The sequence below is a fragment of the Hemiscyllium ocellatum genome, chromosome 11 (genome assembly GCF_020745735.1).
Source record: "Hemiscyllium ocellatum isolate sHemOce1 chromosome 11, sHemOce1.pat.X.cur, whole genome shotgun sequence".
In the NCBI taxonomy this organism is placed as follows: Eukaryota; Metazoa; Chordata; class Chondrichthyes; order Orectolobiformes; family Hemiscylliidae; genus Hemiscyllium; species Hemiscyllium ocellatum.
In genome coordinates, this window is record NC_083411.1 from 60902214 (window position 1) to 60924159 (window position 21946).

A 21946-nucleotide genomic window follows, 5' to 3' on the forward strand; every position below is an offset into this window, starting at 1 on the left:
CCTTATGGTGGAGGGAAGATCATTGATGAAACAGTTAGAGATGGTTGGACCTCAGACACTAACCTAGAACATAGAACAATACAGCGCAGTACAGGCCCTTTGGCCCTCAATGTTGCGCCGATCCAAGCCCACCTAACCTACACTAGCCCACTATCCTCCATATGTCTATCCAATGCCCGTTTAAATGCCCATAAAGAGGGAGAGTCCACCACTGCTACTGGCAGGGCATTCCATGAACTCACGACTCACTGAGTAAAGAATCTACCCCTAACATCTGTCCTATACCTACCACCCCTTAATTTAAAGCTATGCCACCTCGTAATAGCTGACTCAATACTTGGAAAAAGGTTCTCATGGTCAACCCTATCTAAACCCCTAATCATCTTGTACACCTCTATCAAGTCACCCCCAAACCTTCTCTTCTCCAATGAAAACAGCCCCAAGTGCCTCAGCCTTTCCTCATACGATCTTCCTACCATATCAGGCAACATCCTGGTAAACCTCCTCTGCACCCGTTCCAGTGCCTCCACATCCTTCCTATAGTATGGCGACCAAAACTGCACACAATACTCCAGATGCAGCCGCACCAGAGTCTTATACAACTGCAACATGAGCTCAGGAATCCGGAACTCAATTCCTCTACCAATAAAAGCCAGTACGCCATATGCCTTTTTCACAGCACTATTTACCTGGGTGGCAACTTTCAGAGATCTGTGTACATGGACACCAAGATCCCTCTGCTCATCCACACTACCAAATATCCGACTATTAGCCCAGTACTCCATCTTCTTGTTACTCTTACCAAAGTGAATCACTTCACACTTACCTACATTGAACTCCATTTGCCACCTTTCTGTCCAGCTCTGCAGCTTATCTATATCCCGCTGTAATCTGCCACATCCTTCCTCACTGTCAACAACTCCACCGACTTTTGTATCATCCGCAAACTTGCTCACCCAGCCTTCTAGCCCCTCCTCCAGGTCATTTATAAAAATGACAAACAGCAATGGTCCCAAAACAGATCCTTGCGGAACACCGCTAGTAACTGCACTCCAAGATGAACCTTTACCATCTGTCTTCTTCCAGCCAGCCAATTCCTAATCCAAACCTCCAACTCACCCTCAATGCCATACCTCCGTATTTTTTGCAGTAGCCTACCATGGGGAACCTTATCAAATGCCTTACTAAAATCCATATACACCACATCTACCGCTTTACCCTCATCCACCTCCTTAGTCACCTTCTCAAAGAATTCAATAAGGTTTGTGAGGCACGACCTGCCCTTCACAAAACCATGTTGACTATCCTTGATCACATTATTCCTATCCAGATGTTCATAAATCCTATCCCTTACAATTCTCTCTAAGACTTTGCCTGATGAACTCTTGCAGAGATGTCCTAGAGCTGAGATGACTGGCCTCCGGCATCCATATCCATCTTTCAGTGTTCCAGGTATGACTCGAACAAGTGAAGAGTTTGTCCCTTGACACTAATTGATTTCAGTTTGCTCAGGCTTCTTGATGCCACACACGGGCAAATGCGGCCTTGATGTCAAGGACTGTCACTTCCACCATACCTCTGGAATCCAGCTGTTTTGTTTAAACCATGGCCAGGCACTGAGTGACCCTGGAGGAACACAAGCTGGGTGTCACTGAGCAGGTTGTTTCCGATGATTGAGAGAGTGGACTGTTAGGGCAGTAATTGGCTTTTGTGTCCAGAACATATCTGGTCAATGTTTCATGTTGTCAGGTATATGCCAGTGTTCTTACTGTACTGTAAGAGCTTGGCGATGAATTCTGGAGCACAACTCTTCAGTACTGTTGCTGTAACGCTGTCAGGGCCCAAATCCCTTGCACTATGCAGTGACTCTAACTGTTTCTTGACACCAAGTGGAGTGAATTGATTTGGCTGAAGACTGGCATCTGTGATGCTGGCGACCGTCGGATGAGGCCAAGGTGGATCATCCACTCAACAATTTTAGCTGAACATTGTTGGAAATGCTGACCAAATCTAACACCCACTAAGACAATGGCAATACTAGAGGGATAGTTGTAACAACAGAATAATATTCTCTTGTCCAATTCTTGTTTAGATTCTGAACCTAATTGTCTGTAACTTTATCATAATTTCTGAACTCTGAGGATGACCTGTGCTTATATTCAAGAACAGGGATAATAAAGTTGATGGCTTATTTTCAACTTTATAAGTTCAGACTGGAGAGAAGCAACATCAGTCAACCATTGCTGCCTTATTTCAAAACACTGTCTCCCTCTTTCTCTCTCAAATTACATTAAACATATTCTAGTTGGAAATACATTGCAATTGAATTCAAGAGAACAATTTTATTTCAAATAAACAGTATTGTTTCTAAGCTCTTTTCCCTTTGTTCAATTTTAAGGTGTTGGAGTCACCATGGTCCTTCTGATCATAATTGCCAACATTTCCTATGCCTGCATTATTGGTTACAGTCTGTACTACCTGTTTGCTTCCTTCCAATCACCCCTACCATGGGCAGACTGCTTCAGTTGGTGGGGAGCAGATGAAACATGCAGCAGGACTCCCAAAGGTACAGTGTTCACTTTGACTGGGGACATTCCGTGACTGTTCATATTTTATTCTGTTGATCTGTCATAAGAAAAGTAGCCAATGCTTTCGATAACCAACTTCATTGTGATTGTACAGCAGAGAGACTTGGACAGGATCCAGCTCCAAGGATCATGTCACTGAGTCACTGAAGTGAAAGATTGTCAATAATAATTGCTTACAGGCAAGAGAGATGCTTCAAAGAAAATCATCTCTCCTTTAGTATTGTCACTGTTGGTCATTCTCAGCTGCTTTACTCTACCTGGATTGTAGATGTAGGGAAGCTAAGGTAGTTTCAACCTTTTATTATCAGTACCTACATTACTACTGTCTGGTACAGAGTTCAGTTTTTCTCTTTGTTTTCATCTCAGGCTCATCTCCCTCAAAATCTTCATTCAATGTCATCAGTAACACAATGAATGATTTACATTCACTCCTTGACCTTTAGGATTAGGGGTCATGAGATTGGATGCTGGATTTTGAGCCTGAAAGGAAATTTGAAGATCAGGACCAGGATGCAGATTTCAAACGTTATTGGTTTTACAAATGGGAGTGAGAGTAGCAACAAGTTTCATAACAACATGTGTGTTAAACAGAGATAGGTGGAGGGACAGATAATGTTGAGGAGGTAGGGAGGCTGCAGAAAGACTTGGAGAGTAGATGAAGAAGTGGCAGATGGAACACTGTGGCAAGTGTGGAATTATGCACTTTGGTTGGAAAAGTAGAGCGCAGAATATTTTCTAAATGGAGCAAGTCTTCGGATATCAGAAGCACAAAGGAATTTCAGAGTCCTAGTTCAGGATTTTCTTGATGTGAATATGCAGGTTCAGTTGGGTGCTGGGAAGGCAAATGCAATTTTAGAATTTATTCTAAAAGGCTTAAAATGCAAGAGCAGGAATATACTGTTGTGATCGTAAAGTATCTGTTCAGATGACTTTTGGCAAATTGCAAGCAGTTTTGGGCTCTGCTTCTAAGGAAGGATGTGCTGGCATTGGAGGAGGAGGAGGCTTACAAGAATGATCATGGGGATGAATGGCTTGTCATAGGAGGAGCAGTTAGGGACTTCGGGTTTCTGCTTGATGGGATTCAGAAGGATGAGAGGGATCTTATTGAAACTTGCAAAATACTGAAAGGCCTATATAGAGTCTGATAGGACCCGAGACACAGCCTTAGCGTGATGGTACGAAGCCTCAGAGCTGAGATGAAGGGTGTATCTGTGGGACTCATTTCTGCAGAAGACAATGGAGGCCAAGTCATTGAATATATTTAAGACAGAAAGATAGGTTCTTGATTAGTCAGGGGATCATAGGTTATGGGGAGATGGCAGGAGAATGGGGTTGAGAAACATATCAGCTATGATTGAATGGTGGAATAGACTTGATAGGTTGAAAGGCATAATGATCTTCCTATCTCTTATAGCCTTATGATCTTATTTTATTTCAAAAATGTTTAAGTTGTTTCCCTCTGAGTCAAGGAAACCAATGTGTGACCTGCAACTGGTGTCAATTTTAAGTACCAATAGCCAATGACTTACAACAGTGTTTGCCCTTATTCAATACATTGGGAGGTGCTCTTCTAGTCAGCCGACTATGTACATATTCTTGCTGCATTTTGCCTCTTAAGGGAAGGTGTGAGTCTTGGAAAACAAGAAATTCATGATTTAAATAATACCTTTTAATTTCCATATATCTGCATTTTGGACTCACATTCCTGTCTGTGACCCTGTGCATGGGTCCAGGAAGTTACTCTCAATCTTTTTTTTATTATAAAACACAATTCACAAGTTTTGAAGCCTGGAAAGTGATCGTACTGGAGTTAGGGAATCAGAAGTAATTAATTATCAGGATTAATATTCATTTTCTGATCCATTAATGAAAGCTTATCACATGGCTTTTGACAGTGGTAATGCCCCAACCTCTGACCCACAAGGTTCATTTCTAACCTCCCCCCAGAGGTGTGTCATAAAAATCTGAACAAATTGATCAAGGGATGTGGGCACCACTGTCTATGCCAATGTTCATTGTTTATCCCAAATGCCCTTAGTAATGTGGTGGTGAACCACTGCAATCTATAATAATGGTATAGCATAGATATGTATATTGTAAATATTGAGTGTTGGAACTTGTTCATAAGATGTGGATATGAAAATATAGTCATGAACATACCTAAAAAATGTGTCAATATAATATCTGAGTTAATGTGTGAGGGATTGAGACCAGGGAGTTTGAGACTTAAGCTTATAGACCAGACTGAGTAAGGAGGCTGGGGTATCGTCTTTGAGGGATGGGATGTCTGAAAGCTCAGTGATTGGCTGGTCCTTCCTGAGTGAGTCTGAATACATTAACTATCACATGGCTAGCACAGACCAAGTGGATCTGAAGGGACACATTTGGCGCCCATGTAGAAAGTTCTTTACTCATTTGTCTCTTCTGTTTGTGCTCCACAATGCTGACATTTCTGTCAGCTTCAAACATGGTGTATGAGACACTTTTCTTAAAATCCCTAAATGATGCTGTCATTAGTGTGAACTAATGACGTGGAATACAAGGAGGGAGCTCAGTACATGTACCCAGCGTGTACAGTCTGGATAGAATGAAGGGCCAATTAAAACCATTCACAACCAATGGTGACTCAATGGAAATTTTTATCCACACAGCAAGAAGTTAGGATTGCATATGTATTGCCTGAGAGTGTGGTGGAGGTTACTTTTATTCAAGACATTCAAATGGGAGATCGATCATTGTTTGAAAAGGAAGGAGTTCAGAGCTACTGAGTGGAGGAACTAGGTGAAACTCTAATTTGGATTTTCACAACAGTTTGCATCGTCTCATTCTGTGCTATAATAATTTAGTGATTCTCTGTGCTGTTGCAGACTGGTGCTCAACAAAAAACATTGTGTCTCAGTCCCTGTGTGATTTCTTTCACATGCAGGATATGCTATTGAGTGTCATAGGATGCATCTTCATGAAGTGGGAACCTTCACTGTTGATGTACCTATTTGTGTGTTAAGGGAGCTTTTGGGCCACTTGCATCTACCACTAGTACCAAACACTTTATGGAAGCCAGTAATTGAACAATGCAATTTTCTTCTATGTCATTGGATACCTCTATTGGGCACCCACTTGAAAATCTACCCTCCTAGGAAACAACAGACCAGATAGAGTGAACCCACATATTGTGCCGCTTCCCCACCCTCACCCTTCAACACATACATAAGAATGCCAATGGCAGCCAGCATACCCATTTAAGACATCTCTTAGGGAGTCAATTTACGTCTGGCAAGAAAGGCCGTCCTCAAACCATCCTACCCTGGATTCAATGAGTGGACACTGGGAAGAAGAGAGGCTCTTCATTTTATATATTCCTACCTCAGTCTATGCCTCTGATTCCACCTTATGTAATGGATGAGGTTGGGTTGGGTTGCCCAGAGACCCTGATTGTACCACTAGAAATGGCAGCATTGTTCAACAAGGAGCAGTAAAGTTCTAAAACACATTCAACATTTTCTAGATCCATTTTGCAATCTTACTCTGGACGATGGATATTTTGAAGTCATTAATACAACATGGCTGCAGACGTATAATAACACTTGCCTAATTGGATCAGAAATCTCCATTCCTCACCAGGGTCCGAGTGAGCAATACTGGGAGTAAGTACATTGTTGTTTAGTATGACAGACTTTGATTAATGCTGACAAAAGAAACATTAAGTCAAAACTTCCTGTCTTCCATTCATTCTGAAAATTTGCAAGAAATACTAAAGTGAAGGGAAAATAACAGGAACAAAAAAAACCCAGAAATTGTTGGAGAAACTCAGCAGGTTTGGTAGCATCTGCAGAGAGAAAGCAGAGTTAATGTTTTGGGTCCAGCAATCTTTCTTCAGAACTGGACCTGAATCATTGACTTTGCTTTCTCCCCATAGATGCTGCCAGACCTGCTGAGTTTCTCCAGAAATTTTTGCTTTTGTTTCAGATTTCCAACATTTGTTTTATGTTAGTGGAAAATAACAGATGCTGAATGAGAGGTGCATTCCGATTGGTTGACAAGTGAACTCTGATTGGTTGAGTTGTTACACTGAGGGATGTGCCCATTAGAGCTATTTGACATTTACCTGGCAGATTTTGTTTAAATTTAAACCAGGAGGTTGATAGATTGGCCAGAGCATTGCCCGAGTTAATGGCTGTCATCTATTCTGTTCATTTGAATCGGGGCAGAGCTCATACACAGTTTTTCTGTCTACAAAGATGATCCCTGTGTATTAATATACAAAGTTTCCAGTGCATGCAAGTGTGCTACACTGGAAAATCATAATTGTAGCTTTATCCTAAATTTAATGCAAGTGTAATTACATAGAACATAGGAAAGTACAGCATAGAACAGGCCATTTGGCCTACCATGTTGTGCCAAGGTTTAATCCTAATGTAAAATAAAATAACCGAACCTACGCACCCCTCAACTCACTGTTATCCATGTATATGTCCAGCAGTCACTTAAATGTCCCTAATGACTCTGCTTCCACTACCACAACTGGCAATGCATTCCATGCATTCACAACTCTCTGCGTAATGAACCTACCTCTGACGTCTCCTTTATACCTTCCTCCTAAAATCTTAAAACTATGACCCCTTGTGCCAGTCAATCTTGCTCTGGGGAAATCTCTCTGGCTGTTGACTCTATCCATGCCTCTCATGAGGGATATGGCCTCCTCTATATTGGGGTGACAGGCCACCTACTTGCGGAACGTTTCAGAGAACACCTCTGGGACACCTGGACCAACCAACCCAACCACCCCGTGGCTCAACACTTCAACTCCCCCTCCCACTCCACTAAGGACATGCAGGTCCTTGGACTCCTGCATCGCCAGACCATAGCAACACGGCGGCTGGAGGAAGAGCGCCTCATCTTCCGCCTAGGAACCCTCCAACCACAAGGGATGAACTCAGATTTCTCCAGTTTCCTCATTTCCCCTCCCCCCACCTTGTCTCAGTCCCAACCCTCGAACTCAGCACCACCTTCCTAACCTGCAATCTTCTTCCTGACCTCTCCGCCCCCCCCCCCCGGCCTATCACCCTCACCTTATCACCTTCACCTTAACCTCCTTCCACCTATCGCATTTCCAACACCCCTCCCCCAAGTCCCTCCTTCCTACCTTTTATCTTAGCCAGCTTGGCACACTGTCCTCATTCTTGAAGAAGGGCTCATGCTCGAAACGTCGAATCTCCTGCTCCTTGGATGCTGCCTGTTTGCTGCGCTTTTCCAGCAACACATTTTCAGCTCTGATCTCCAGCATCTGCAGTCCTCACTTTCTCCATGCCTCTCATTACCTTGTATACCTCAATCAGGTCACCTCTCTTCCTCCTAATCTCCAGCGAGAAAAATCCGAGCTTAGTCAACCTCTCTTTGTAAGACAAGCAGCATCTTGGTAAACCTTCTTTGCACCCTCTCCAAAGCCTCTGTATCTTTCCTATAATAGGGCGACCAGAACTGGACACAATATTCCAAGTGTGGTCTCACCAGGGACTTGTAGAACTGCAACAAAACCTCGCGGCTCTTAAACTCGATCCCCCTGTTAATGAAAGCTAAAACACCACATGCTTTCTTAACAACCTTATCCACTTGGGTGGCAACTTTGAGGGATCTATACACTTGAACACTAAGATCCCTATGTTCCTCCACACTGCCAAGAATCCTGTCTTTAATCCTATATTCAGCATTCAAGTTCAACCTTCCCCTTCTAAAATGCATCACTTCGCATTTATCCAGATTGAACTCCATCTACCATTTCTCAGCCCAGCTCTGCATCCTGTCTATGAGGTGCTGCAACCTACAGTAGCCCTCGATACTATCAACAGCACTTCCAACCTTTGTGTCATTTGCAAATTTACTAACCCACCCCTCAACCTCTTCATCCAAATCATTTATAAAATTTACGAAGAACAGAGGTCCAAGAACAGAGCTCTGTGGGACCCCACTCAACATTGACCTCCAGGCAGAATACTTTCCATCTACAACCATTCTCTGCCTTCTGTCAGCCAGCCAATTCTGAATCCAGACAACCAAATCTCCCTGTAACCCATACCTCCTAACTTTATGAATGAATCTACCATAGGGAACCTTATCAAATGCCTTGCTGAAGTCCATATACACCACACCCATTTCTCGACCTTCATCGACCTGTTTCGTCACCTCCTCAAAGAACTCAATAAGATTTGTGAGGCATAACCTGCCCTTCACAAAGCCATGTTGACTGCCTTTAATCACACTATGCTTTTCAAATAGTCATAAATCCTACCCCTCAGAATTCTTTCCAAAACCTTGCTGACCACAGATGTAAGACTGACTGGTCTGTAATTGCCAGGGATTTCCCTATTCAATCTGCCATGTTTTATCGCCCACTCTTTTACTCTGCCTGTATCCCTCCAGTCTCTGTGTGTCATCCTCACCATTTGCCTTCCCATCTATTTTCATATCATCCACAAACTTGGCGATAGTCCATTCACTTTCCTCATCAAAGTCATTAATATATTGTAAATAATTGTGGCCCCAGCACTACAGCACTCCATTAGTTATAGGCCATCCTGAAAATGCCCCCATTATCGCAAATCTGTCTTCTATTAGTTAGTCATTCCTCTGCCTGTGCTATTATCCTTCCTCCAACACCACAGGTTCTTATTAACGAGCCAAGTGCATAGTATTGAATGTGTTTTCAAACTCCTCCTCCACAAATGGTGGGATTGTCCTGTGAGAAAGTGAGCACTGCAGATGTTGGAGATCAGAGCTGAAAAATGTGTTGCTGGAAAAGCGCAGCAGGTCAGTCAGCATCAAAGGAGCAGGAAAATCGACGTTTCGGGCATAAGCCCTTCTTCAGGAATCAGATTCCTGAAGAAGGGCTTATGCCCGAAACGTCGATTCTCCTGCTCCTTGGATGCTGCCTGACCTGCTGCGCTTTTCCAGCAACACATTTTTCAGGATTGTCCAGTGAGGAATTTTGTGTGTCTGAATGAGATAATCTTTCATTCTTCTAAACTCTAGATCCTAAAACTACCTCTCTGTTTTAGGAGCAACCGTTTTACACAGCTAGCATTTGCCAAGATTTCTGCAAATCTGCCTCAACTTGAAAATAAACAGCATTTTTCCCCAAACCCAAAAGACTTCAGAATCTTCGATCTGAGAGACAAATGTACGGCTCTGTTTATTTTGTTCCCTTGTAATTATTTGAACACTCAGGATTATCCAGTAAACATAGTTCAGTTTTAGAATCTCAATTAATATTAAACACTGTATCGTGAATTTGTATTTGCAGGCTGGCTTGGTACAGTTAGAATGTTTTTCTTGGGAACAGTTGAGTGAATTATTGATACGATCCATCAGTCTTTGGGATATATAACATTGAAACATGGCATCACACCAGCACTAAAATTAATATACCACATTATTTATTTGCTCTAAGCAAAACATCTTGTTGGTTTAATATCAGCATCATGTTCGTAACAAAAATAGTAACAATGTGAAACCGTTGACTTCAACTCTTGATCAAACATTGGAGATACCTTGCCCTTTCAGACCTGAGGAGGACTGGGCACTTCCAGGCCTGCCTTAGGCCTGTGATGTCTGGTTGGAACATACATTGAGGGATTATCTGATCAGTGGCCATTACCTGCAGGGTGCTTGAGAAGTGCCCTACTTCAACATTACATTTACATGGCCAATAAATTTACAAGGTTGCTGATCATGCCCATTTTGCAGTATATGAAAACATAGGAATCTCAACATGTGTACTGACTTCTGAAGGTAGATCTTTGGTATATAGGAGTAGAGAACCCCTGGCTGATTTCCCAACTAGAACTCTAGCTAAGGAGATTAATTTGACTGTTCCATTTCAAGTGTAAATTTGAGCATAAGATGGAGCCCATTAAGGCATGCCACGAATTTTTTCATGCAGTTGCAGATTCAAATATAGCAAACGCACCCACATTCTGTTTGAATAAGATGTAGAAAGAGAAAAACATAAAGGACATCAAACTTCAGTAACCATTCTCTTATTTAAAAGTAGGACTTATTCTGTAACAACTGAATATTTTTAAAAGCCCTGTATATTGCACTAAATACTCAGATGCATTGAGCACATAGTATCTATGTGTAATAAACAGTACCCTTATGAAAAATATTTTCTCTTTTTTTAACTCAGTCAAGCAGTTTTACACCGTACAAGTTCATTGGATGAGACTGGGGAGATAGTCTGGCATTTAGCCCTCTGTCTGCTTCTAGCCTGGCTGATGGTTGGGACAGCATTTTTGAAAGGAATCAAATCTTCAGGAAAGGTAAATGACTGGTGATGAAGACAGTTACAACTACTGACAAAATACAGATTCCGTGTAAGAATAAAACTAGAATTTATTGACTGTTGTGAAGTGCATAGTTTATATCCTTGGTGATGTTAACAGTTCCTGCAAGGTATAGAGAACAGAAAATGAACTAGTGTGCAGTAATCCTTTGTAGCTTCCACAGAGCATGGTTACCCTTTGAAGGGATACAGCCTTGAAGAGGAGCAGATATGACACCTCATGCTGCTCAATCACCTGCCAAGTGTTCAGCCACAAACTGTGTGGGTCCTGCTCTGAACAACACAACAATCAGAGAAATGACGAGGCTGAAATAAGTGTGAAAAAGAAGTGTGAAGAACAGTCACAAATTGTAATATCCACAACTGAAATTGAACATAACTAATTTCTAGCCCCAGCAATGCCCCCAAATTCCTGAATGTGTCCCTCATTCTAAGGGTTTCAGTCACTGACACAGGGACTCTGGGGGAAATTCCAATTGCTGCGGAAGGCTGGGCAGGACTGGGGGAAGGGACTGAGCAGATTAGGGTCAGGGTTTTATTTACCATTTGTCTGGACTATTAGAATAGTAAAGAATCATGAAATATGAAGTGTTGAATATATTCATGAAGTTCTCATCAATTCTCCTGAATACATCTGTCATTTCCCTGAATGTGATTAATTATAAAACTAAAAATAATATTGTAGAATTTAAACTTATTTCCAACATGTAGCTCAGTGTTAAATATCCCCATCATGTAGCCAACTGTCTTCTGATTCACTCTTTGTTTATATTCCTATCAGTTTACAATCAGCTGGATCCAATAAAGTAAATGTTGTACCACTAATACAGGAAAATCTTCCAATTTATTCTCCATTCTCAGGTTGTTTATTTCACTGCAATTATCCCGTATGTGGTTCTGACGATACTCCTGATCCGAGGGGTTACCCTGGAGGGAGCCTCTAAAGGAATTGAATTCTACATCGGAAGCCAGTCAGACTTCTCCAAACTGGCTGATGCTCAGGTAAGCTCAACAACAGAATCAATTGAATTTCAAAAATCACTTTTTTTTATTTAACTGTTCCTTCTTTTATTTTGTCTGATTGAGGTATTAAAATTTAGAATTGAAATGTACCTTTCAGTCTTTTGTTTGTATTTGGAAAGATCATTTTGCACATGTTGCGAAAAGCTAGCTGAGACTTTGTGATGAATTCTAATGAGTTAGTTTATTGTTGTAATCATCTTGGTATGAGCAGGAGGGAATCAATGCTCAGGGCTAGGATGATGAGATTAGATACAACTGGATGAGATCGGCAGTGGGATGCAAAGGATTGTTTATTCTCAGTGCCTCTTTCTTTCTGAAATCATGGATTGATTCAGTAATCAGATTTTCAGTTACAATCACTTATGAGACTATGTCATCAATATTTGTTCAATATACATTGGTGGGATATGGGCATTGCTGGCTGGCCAGCATTCATTGCCCATCTCTACTTGCCCTTGAGAACGGCAAAGCTGTGGTAGTCCATTTGACATCTCCTGACCTGTTTAATGTCAATGATATTTGGAGTTTATCGAGAAGTGGGAGATGGCATTGTCACAATATCATCTGTACCTGAGATGTGACTACAGAGAGAAAGCAACTGAGCATCTGCTTAACCAAGTAAATTGTTTGATTGCAAAATTAACAGCACATGAACTGTGATAGTGAAGGAAATGTAACTCTCAATGAGTGAACTTAGAGTAGTTCAGAAATAAAATGCAGAATTTTATGCCCTTCCAAATGACAATTTGGGAGCAATGGGACATGAAATTGGGTGGGAAAGCATTAGTTTGTAGCTTCTTGTCACTCATCTATCGTGGTGGCAGAAGATTCATGGATGGATTTTGATGCTCTGCCATTAATTATGGTGTTTAAGTGGCCAATGAATGGCCATTGAAACATCTCCTCCCTGGTTCAGCACCTACTTGTGGAGACCAGGGGACAATCATGAGGGTTCAGTTCCCGACTCAGGCGAATGACTGTGTGGAGTTTGCACGTTCTCCCTGTGTCTGCGTGGGTTTCCTCCGGGTGCTCCGGTTTTCTCCCACAGTCCAAAGATGTGCGAGGTGAATTGGCCATGCTAAATTGCCCGTAGTGTTAGTTAAGGGGTAAATGTAGGGGTATGGGTGGGTTGCGCTTCGGCGGGTCGGTGTGGACTTGTTGGGCCGAAGGGCCTGTTTCCACACTGTAAGTAATCTAATCTAAAACAGAAGTGAAATCAAAATCCTGTTGAATCCCTATCGGGCTTCCAAAAAGGCGGAATTCATCTAAAGGCATCAACACTTTTTTGAAGGACTCTACTTCATGTAGATGGGAGGACTGGGGGGAGCTGCTGAGAGCTAAGATCCTGCCTTTCAGTTGATCTTCTCCCCCTTCCCCCCAAACCCTTCTTCCACATCAACAATAATAATGTGACTCTACGCATGTAATAGGTAATTTCACACTGAGCCAAGTTTGTAAATGTCAGGAGATACCATTTTTATAACAGCAGAGTGGTGCATATCAGAGATATTTCTCTGAACCTCTGAGTGCAGTCAGAAATTGCTGTGGAATTTACACATAAATAACAAGGAGCATCTGGAGCCTCACCATTTAAGTATAAGATGGTTCGTTACAAATGTGCACTCAGTTTGACATTCATACCTATTTTAAATCTAATTTAAATCATTTTTGTGATCCAAATTAACCCCAATGTATGCAGTTTACATTTTGCTTAACAGACTGCAGTGCAGAAAATAGCAATGTCTTTGCAGAAGATCAGATTTTTGGTCCAGTGGGGTTTTATTTCTGCTATGAGTCAATTTTGGAGGGAAAATCTTAAAGTTGGCAGCAAGTAGTCAAAGGAAAATCAAATGATGGCCCTCCTATTAAGTGAGATGGTGTTGATCAGAGCTAGTTTAATTCAGTCAGATCACATTGAGCTGCTGGACTAACTCACACTATGCTTCTTGTGGTCAATGTAGTTTTTCAGTTGAATGAGTTCAAGTGAAATCGTTCAGCGCTGATGAATTCTCCCTTCTATTTATCAGGTCTGGAAAGATGCTGCAACACAAATTTTCTACTCGACATCAGTGGGTTGGGGCAGTTTAATCACATTGTCATCCTACAACAAATTCCACAACAACTGTTACCAAGATACCATCATTGTCTGTGTTGTTAATTGTGCTACGAGTGTGTTTGCGGGATTTATCATCTTCTCCACTCTTGGACACATGGCTCATGTGCAAAACAAGCCCGTTTCAGAGGTTGCACAGTCAGGTAAATACAAAGTTAACCATACTATTCTGCTGCAGGATGGCACATATGTGTCATTTGTTAGACATCGATGGGGTACTAGAGGACACCTGGGCCTGAGTGTAATTTGCCCAAAAGAGCATTGAGTCAATGGGATTAATGGAATGAGAAAGGAACAGAAAAATAATTGAGAATGATAGTAACAGGGCAACAGGCAAACATAAGACAGGTGCTCAGAGAATTCAGTAACAGAAAGATCAACTTTTCCTACATTATTGGAATTGGTGCACAATGAAGTTCTCATGGAATGATTGTGTTTATTAGTGGCTTCTATTTCCGGATTTATTTTGATGTTAAATAAAAGTTGGGTTGATAGCTAGGGAATGGTAGAACAATTATTGCGTGGCAGTGATTAGATTACTGAATAACCTGAGTATCTGTCCAGGGACAACCATGCCAACCACCACCACCTGCCTCCTCCTATTCATTCTCCCAGGATAACTCTGCCATCCTGGAAGCAAGATTTGAGAGATTCAGCAAACCTCTAGTGATTTTGAGATGTACTCCATTTGAACTTGATTTGACACCTTCAGGAAGCCAGTGGTTTGATCCACCATGTTCCTGTTGATAGCAAGTGTTCCATTGTACACCAGCTTGAGTGGCAAGGAAGAACCACCAGCAAGGACAGGTCTGGATATTCCAGTTGTTCTGAACTCCTTGTCACTGCCCCCTTGTTTGACTGAGGCTGGAGGAGTGCATTATCTCCCACTCATCCACTACTCCATTGATAACAGCATGCATGTAAATGTTTTACCCAGTAACCACCATGGGCAATGATATAACTTAGCTAGAATGGGTTTAAACTTAGAAGATCTATCAACCAGGTTTCTTTGGGAATCCAAGATGGCGGCGACCCAGCAAGTCTGAGTCTACAGTGCTCCTCCCAAGACTTGGGCAAAGTGGGTCGCCCACCCCCACCACACTCACCAAATCATTTAAAATAGTTTTTACTTAATGTAATTAGTTGTTTAGTATTGAATTTAAACAATTTCATCTCCAGTAAAAATGACTAAAGGGGAGCCTGCAGCTCTCAGCAAGCAGGAACCCCTCCCCCACCCTCTCCAGCTGCAGAAGAGGCGTCCGCAAGCGCCCCGAGGGGCTTACTTTTGGTGGCGAGCCTCGTGGGAGTAATATCCAAACTTGATGCGAAGATTGACGCTTTTATAGAAGAATCCTGAAGCCGATGGGACTCACTCTCGGCCGCGCTGCAAAAGCAAGACATCAAGGAAATCGAGCGCTGAGTCGGAGGGGCGGAGCTAAAGGCCGCGACCTCCGAAACTACAGCACAATCGGCCGTGAATCAGGTCCGGATTCTCGAACAGCGAGTCTGGACCTTAGAGAATCACATTGACGACCTTGAAAATTGAGGCTGTAGAAAAAATATTCATTTGCTGGGCCTTCCCGAACGGGAAGAGGAAGGCCAGCTTACAGTGTTCCTTGAACAGTGGCTTCCACAGCTTTTAAATCTGGAGGCTGGATCAGGCCAGGTAAGGGTGGAATGGGACTACTGGGTTGCAATACGCGGATCCGGCTCAAACCAGCGTCCCCGCCCGGTCCTGTTCTGGCTGCAGAGTTATAAGGAGAGGCAGATACTTTTAGAAGCCTCCAGAAATCTTGGAAAAGATCTCCAAGCCATGATCTATAAAGGATCCAAGATCATGTTATTCCAGGACTTTTCCCCAGCTCTGGTCTGAAAGATGAAGGTGTTTGATGAGGCGAAGAAGTGTTTAAGGGACTTACGTATTCAGTACTCCTTGCGCTACCCAGCGACGCTACGCTTTAACCATGAAGGGTCCATGTATAACTTCGGATCGCTGGAAAAGACCAAGGAATTTTTGGACTCTCTTAGATAAATTGTAAGAGATAATTGATGTTGGTTTGCTTTCCCCCAACTCCGGTTTACATCCCACCCTCCCTTTTTTTTAATATATTAATCATTTTTTTACCTTACTGTTTAATATTATCTTGGGGGTGGGGAGAGGGATTTATTTATTTGTTCTCTACTTAACGATTTTCTCCACCTCCTTGTTTTTTTTATTTTATATATATATAGGCTGGGGGGTCTAGTTAATGTTGGTGCGGGGAGGTGGTTACCTTATACTATTTTACCTCTGTCTCTAGGAGCGGGGTTGTTTTCCCTTGTTATTTTGTATTATTATATTTAATTATTACTTGTTGAGGTTGTAATTTCATAGTTATATATGTTTATACATGGTATTAACATTACCAAATATATCCAGGTGTTGGTGTAGGTTGGGTGGGGGGGGCGGAGTAGGGTGCTCACTGTTAACTCTAGTTCTGTAGTATATTTGAATTTTCTTCATCCTATTGAGGAGCGCCTGGGTCAAGGGTGGGGCACTGGTTTGGAGGGGATACAATAGACTTTTGGAAAGGAAGTGATACCCCCTGGGAACAAGGGGGAAAATCTCCATTTAAATACGTTTTATATATTTTTTATTTCAAAATAGTTTTTTTATTTTACTGTTGTGAGTGTATTAGAGAGCCTTTATTTTTGTGAATTTTATATGCTTTATGCTCGGGATGTTCTGGATAGGGTTTCCCCTCCCGAGGGATCTCGGATTTGCCTGGACGATTATGGTTGATCAGTCGGTTAAATGGTGCACCTGGAATGTCAAGGGGAGTAATTCACCAGTCAAAAGGAAGAAAATATTATCAAACCTCAAGAAAGAAAGGGTTGATATAGCTCTCCTACAGGAGACACACTTATTGGATAAAGAACACTTGAAATTACGACAGGGTGGATTTGATCAGGCCTTTTTTTCTTCTTTTAGCTCAAAACGCAGGGGAGTTGTTATTCTTATTCGGAAGAATTTCCCTTTCAAAATCCTAAATCAGATAAAAGACGAATCTGGACGATATATTCTGATTAAAGCCCTTATAAATGGAGAGAAATATGAGATTTTAAATTTGTATTGCCCCCGGCACTTCCTTTTAAATTTATAATGGAAGCCTTCTCAAAGTTGATGGCTCTCGGTGCCCGTCATACAATTATAGCGGGAGACTTTAATTGTATTATGGATCCGGAAATAGATAGGATTCCCAAGAGTACTGCAGGAGTATCTCCCAGATCTAGACAATTGGTGGACTTGAACAAAGAGTTAGGACTAGTAAATATATGGAGATGCCTTCATCCACAGGGCAGAGATTTTTCTTTTTACTCCAATCCACAAAATGCCATACCAGAATTGATCTGTTTTTTGCCCCTCGATTTTTTAAAATTCCAAATCATCCTGTAAAATAGGCAGTATTACAATTTCTGATCACGCTGCTGTATATATGGAAATCAAGGCGAGGAACAATGAGACATCACCCTGGCATTGGCGTATGGACCCCTTCCTGATGAAAGACAGTAAATTTGTAAAGTACTTCTCTCAAGAATTTAAAACTTTTTTAGAAATTAATTTAGGTATGGCTAGCAACCAATCAATGATGTGGGAGACCATCAAAGCTTACGCACGAGGTTTGATGATCTCATACTCAGCGACCCAGAAAAAATTAAAGGGAGAACAACAGCGTCTGCTCGAAGCTCGCTTAAAAGCAGCTGAAACAGCATACGCTGACAGACCTTCTATTATCAAATTGCAAAGGATTATGGCCCTTAGGACAGCTTTAAACACCACGCTTACCCAAACGGCTAAGAGGGAAATATTATTTGCAAAACAAAGGTCATATGAATTTGGTAAATACTTAGCATTTCTTGCAAAGAAAAAGAAGGCCCCTCAAATATCACGTCTATCAAGGAAAGTACTGGTATTTTTACTCATGATCGTAAAAGGATTAACGCAATCTTTAGAAAATTTTATTCTGATTTATATAAATCGCAGGATTGTGAAGACAGGACTTGGAGGATGCAATCATTTTAAAAAAACTTGACCTTTCTGGACCTAACTCGGGAACAGATATCGGTCTTGAATGTTCCCCTAACAATCCAAGAAATACTTGACACAATCAGGCAACTTCAGAGCGGTAAGGCACCTGGCCCAGTTGGCTTTCAAGCTGAATTCTATAAAGAATTTACAGGAATATTGGCTGGTCCACTTATGGACATGTATACCTACTCATACAGTCAGGGCTGTCTCCCGCCTTCACTGAAAGAGGCAAATATCTCTTATCCTTAAAAAAGGAAAGGACCCAGAAGATTGTGCATCATACAGATCAATATCCTTGCTAAATGTAGATTTTATAATCCTCTCTAAAACGTTAGCATTGAGGCTAGAAAGGGTATTGCCACATATCATAAAGGAGGATCAGACGGGGTTTATTAAGGGCTGTAGATCATCCAATAATGTTAGAAGGGTTTTGAATGTGATTCAAGCCTGCCATCAGGGAAAGATACCAGGAATAGTAGTCTCATTAGATGCGGAAAAGGCATTCGACAGGGTTGAATGGTCATATTTGTTTTACACATTGGAAAGCTTTGGCGTTGGAAAGGTGTTTACCAAATGGGTCTCAATACTGTATAGTGATCCCAAAGCAGTTGTGATTACCAATGGATTAGGCTCGGATAACTTCAGTATGGATAGGGGCTGCCGTCAGGGATGTCCTCTCTCGCCATTGCTATTTACGCTAATAATTGAGCCACTAGCAGAAGCTATACAGGCCGACCCTAATATAACGACCCCAAGGATTGATACAGGTAAACATAAAATTACCCTTTATGCAGATGATGTTCTATTCCTCAGTAATCCTTTGATGTCCGTGCCTCGCTTAATCCAGGTTTAGTGTATTTTCAGGCTATAAAATTAATTTCTCGAAATCGGAGGCTATGCCAATGGGTGGCCTTGCTAGTATATCCCACTTATTGGACGGATCCCACTTTCCCTTTCGGTGGTCCCTGGAGGGTTTTTTATAATTAGGCATTTTTATTACCTCAGCATTTGGTCAGTTATACAAGGCTAACTTTGTGCATTTACTGGAAAGGATAAGGCAGGACCTCCAGCGATGGGGAGACCTTCCAATTTCCTGGCTAGTAGAATAGCACTAATTAAAATGAATGTCCTGCCCCGTCTCTTATACCCTATGAGAATGCTTCTGGTGATGCTGCTGAGGCTGGCACTACGTAAATCATAAGGCTGGTTGGGTTTCTTTATTTGGAATCATAGACAGCCCCTCATTAAGCTGAAGAAGCTACAGCTTCCACAGGCAAGGAGAGGATTGGATTTCCCAGATTTTAGGAAATATCAGTTAAGTTCCCTATTAAGTTACATAGCTGATTGGGTCTTGTCTGACCCGCAATCAATGTGGCTGGACATCGAGGCTTCTCAAGTAAAATGCCCACTTATTAACCTTTTATTTTCAGACAAGAGGAAAATCATTACGGATCACTGTAAAAACCCCATAATACTGAACACAATTAAAGCTTGGAATATAATGCGGCAAAATGAGGGCAACTCACATAAAACATCCCCCTATGCTCCGATAGTGGGAGCATGGGGATTTCAACTGGGGTTTACAGATGCCACTTTCAAACTCTGGAGATCCAGGAGTATCTCTTGTTTAGGGGATCTATTTAAAGAAGGGATCCTGATGTCTTTTGAACAGCTGCGTCAGAAATTCGGATTACCTAATGGAGACCTCTTTCGATACTTCCAAATTCGAGATTACATACAGAAGAAGACTACGTTATTAGATAGTCTTTATAAATCAGATAGAGAATGTAGAATGCTATGGCCAATGGGGGTATCTTCCATCAGTACTATTTATCATTTACTACATGGTGAAGTATCGGGAGATATAGACAATCTGCTTAAAATATGGGATCAGGATTTGGGACTAGAAATCTCTATAGAAACATGGAATGACATTTGGGAAAATGCCAGAAGAATCACCATCTGCAACAGAACTCAGGCTATTCAGCTGAAGATACTTCATAGGGCCCATATAGCACCGGATCGATTGGCAAAATTTAAGGCAGGAACATCTCCAATGTGTCCCAAATGTAAAATAGAGGTGGGCACTTTTGTACATTGCCTATGGACCTGTCATAAGATCCATAGATATTGGACTAAAGTAGCAACTGCTCTGACAGAAATCTGAGGAACGGAAATTAGAGTGGACCCTGTATCTCTCTTTTTGGGCTTTTCGAACTTACCCTCCCTGGATATGCACGGGAAGAGATTATTTTCTATTCTCTCTTTCTATGCAAGGAAAAATATTTTGGTAAACTGGGTGGCTGAGGGCCCCCCTGGACTTTCAATTTGGCACAGATTAGTTATGGAATGTATTCCCCTTGATTTCCTTACAAATATGGTGCACCAAAAGACCAAATTATTCCATAAAATATGGCAGTCCTTCTTGAATTATATAAATACATATATTTCGACTGTCCTAACAAGGGCTTTTATTTAATTGAAATGGCGAACCTGGCTGGTCCGAGGCCCCTTGGGAGAGGAATCCCACACGAATACGGGTTTTGTTACATATGATGCTAATACATTCCCAGCATGTATCTCACTACCCAATTTCTGTGTTATCCGTTGGGTTTTTGTTTGTCTTAATTTAATAATGTAAGAGACTTAATTCTGCACTCTGGTTAGTTGGAGGTTAGATTAGTAGTTAGTTCAGTTTTTTTTGTCGGTTTTTTTTTTGTTAAATTTTGATTATTTATTTAAGATTTAATTGTATATCAATGTTTATGCTTGGGTTTTTTTTATTTGTAAACTTGTAAAAATGTTAAATTTTCAATAAAAATACCTATAAAAAAATAAGTTTCTTTAAAATTATTGATTCCCATTGAAAGTAGGCACTATTCAACAAATGTACAGAACTGATTTAACATAGTTTGAGATATGAAATTACAGACCTTTGACATATCCAGTTCACAATTAAGATGTCACAATCTCACCATTCTGAATTACTGATATCATGCCCATACATTCATTCTTATATTCAGGGTGTGCCACATGGTATGTTCCAGAAGTAATTGGAATGTCTCAGCTGAGACTTTTTGAATTTGCCTCAACATCAGTGACTATACAGAATTAAATGTAGCAGTGTGTGTTGATTGTACTCAGGACTAATATTATCATTTGTTTTGTATCCATTGTTCAGGGTTTGGTTTGGACTTTATTGCCTACCCAGAGGCCCTTGCACAGTTGCCATGGGCAACTTTATGGTCCATTTTATTTTTCTTCATGCTGCTCACTTTGGGACTTGACACACTGTTTGCAACTTTTGGTAAGAATGACATCTTTTAAGTTCAACAATAATGTTACTTAATTTAACCAATCTCTTTCTACTTCTATAAAAGGAACTTATCTAAGCTATAATGTTTAGAGCTACTGCTGATGATTGTAATGCATGAGAAAACAATGTTACTCTATAGTCAAATTCTCCACAATGTCTTAATGAAACCTCAGCTTGGTTGAATGAAGTGTGTTCCAAGTTGTAGGAAAGAAATATTCAGGTCATTGTTACCTAACATCTGGAAGATTTACAGTGGAATTCATGTTTTTTAAAAATCTGCATTCATGTTCAGTCGCTGTTCACAATTTTGTTTTTCTTCATTCATTCATGGGATGAGATCATTGCTGGCTAGGCAGCATTTATTGCCCATCTCTAATTGCCCAGATGGCAGTTAAGAGTCAACCACATTGCAACAGGTCTGGAGCCACATCTAGACCAGACCAAGTAAGGATGGCAGCTTCCTTCTCTAAAAGACATTAGGAAATCAGGTCAGCTTTTC

The 21946-nt window shown here is 41.3% G+C and overlaps 2 pseudogenes; one reads left to right on the top strand and one right to left on the bottom strand.

Annotated features, from left to right (window-relative positions):
- LOC132820027 (sodium- and chloride-dependent neutral and basic amino acid transporter B(0+)-like) overlaps positions 1–21946 on the bottom strand; it is a 640602-nt pseudogene that overhangs the window by 402243 nt on the left and 216413 nt on the right.
- LOC132820282 (sodium- and chloride-dependent neutral and basic amino acid transporter B(0+)-like) overlaps positions 1–21946 on the top strand; it is an 85439-nt pseudogene that overhangs the window by 46437 nt on the left and 17056 nt on the right.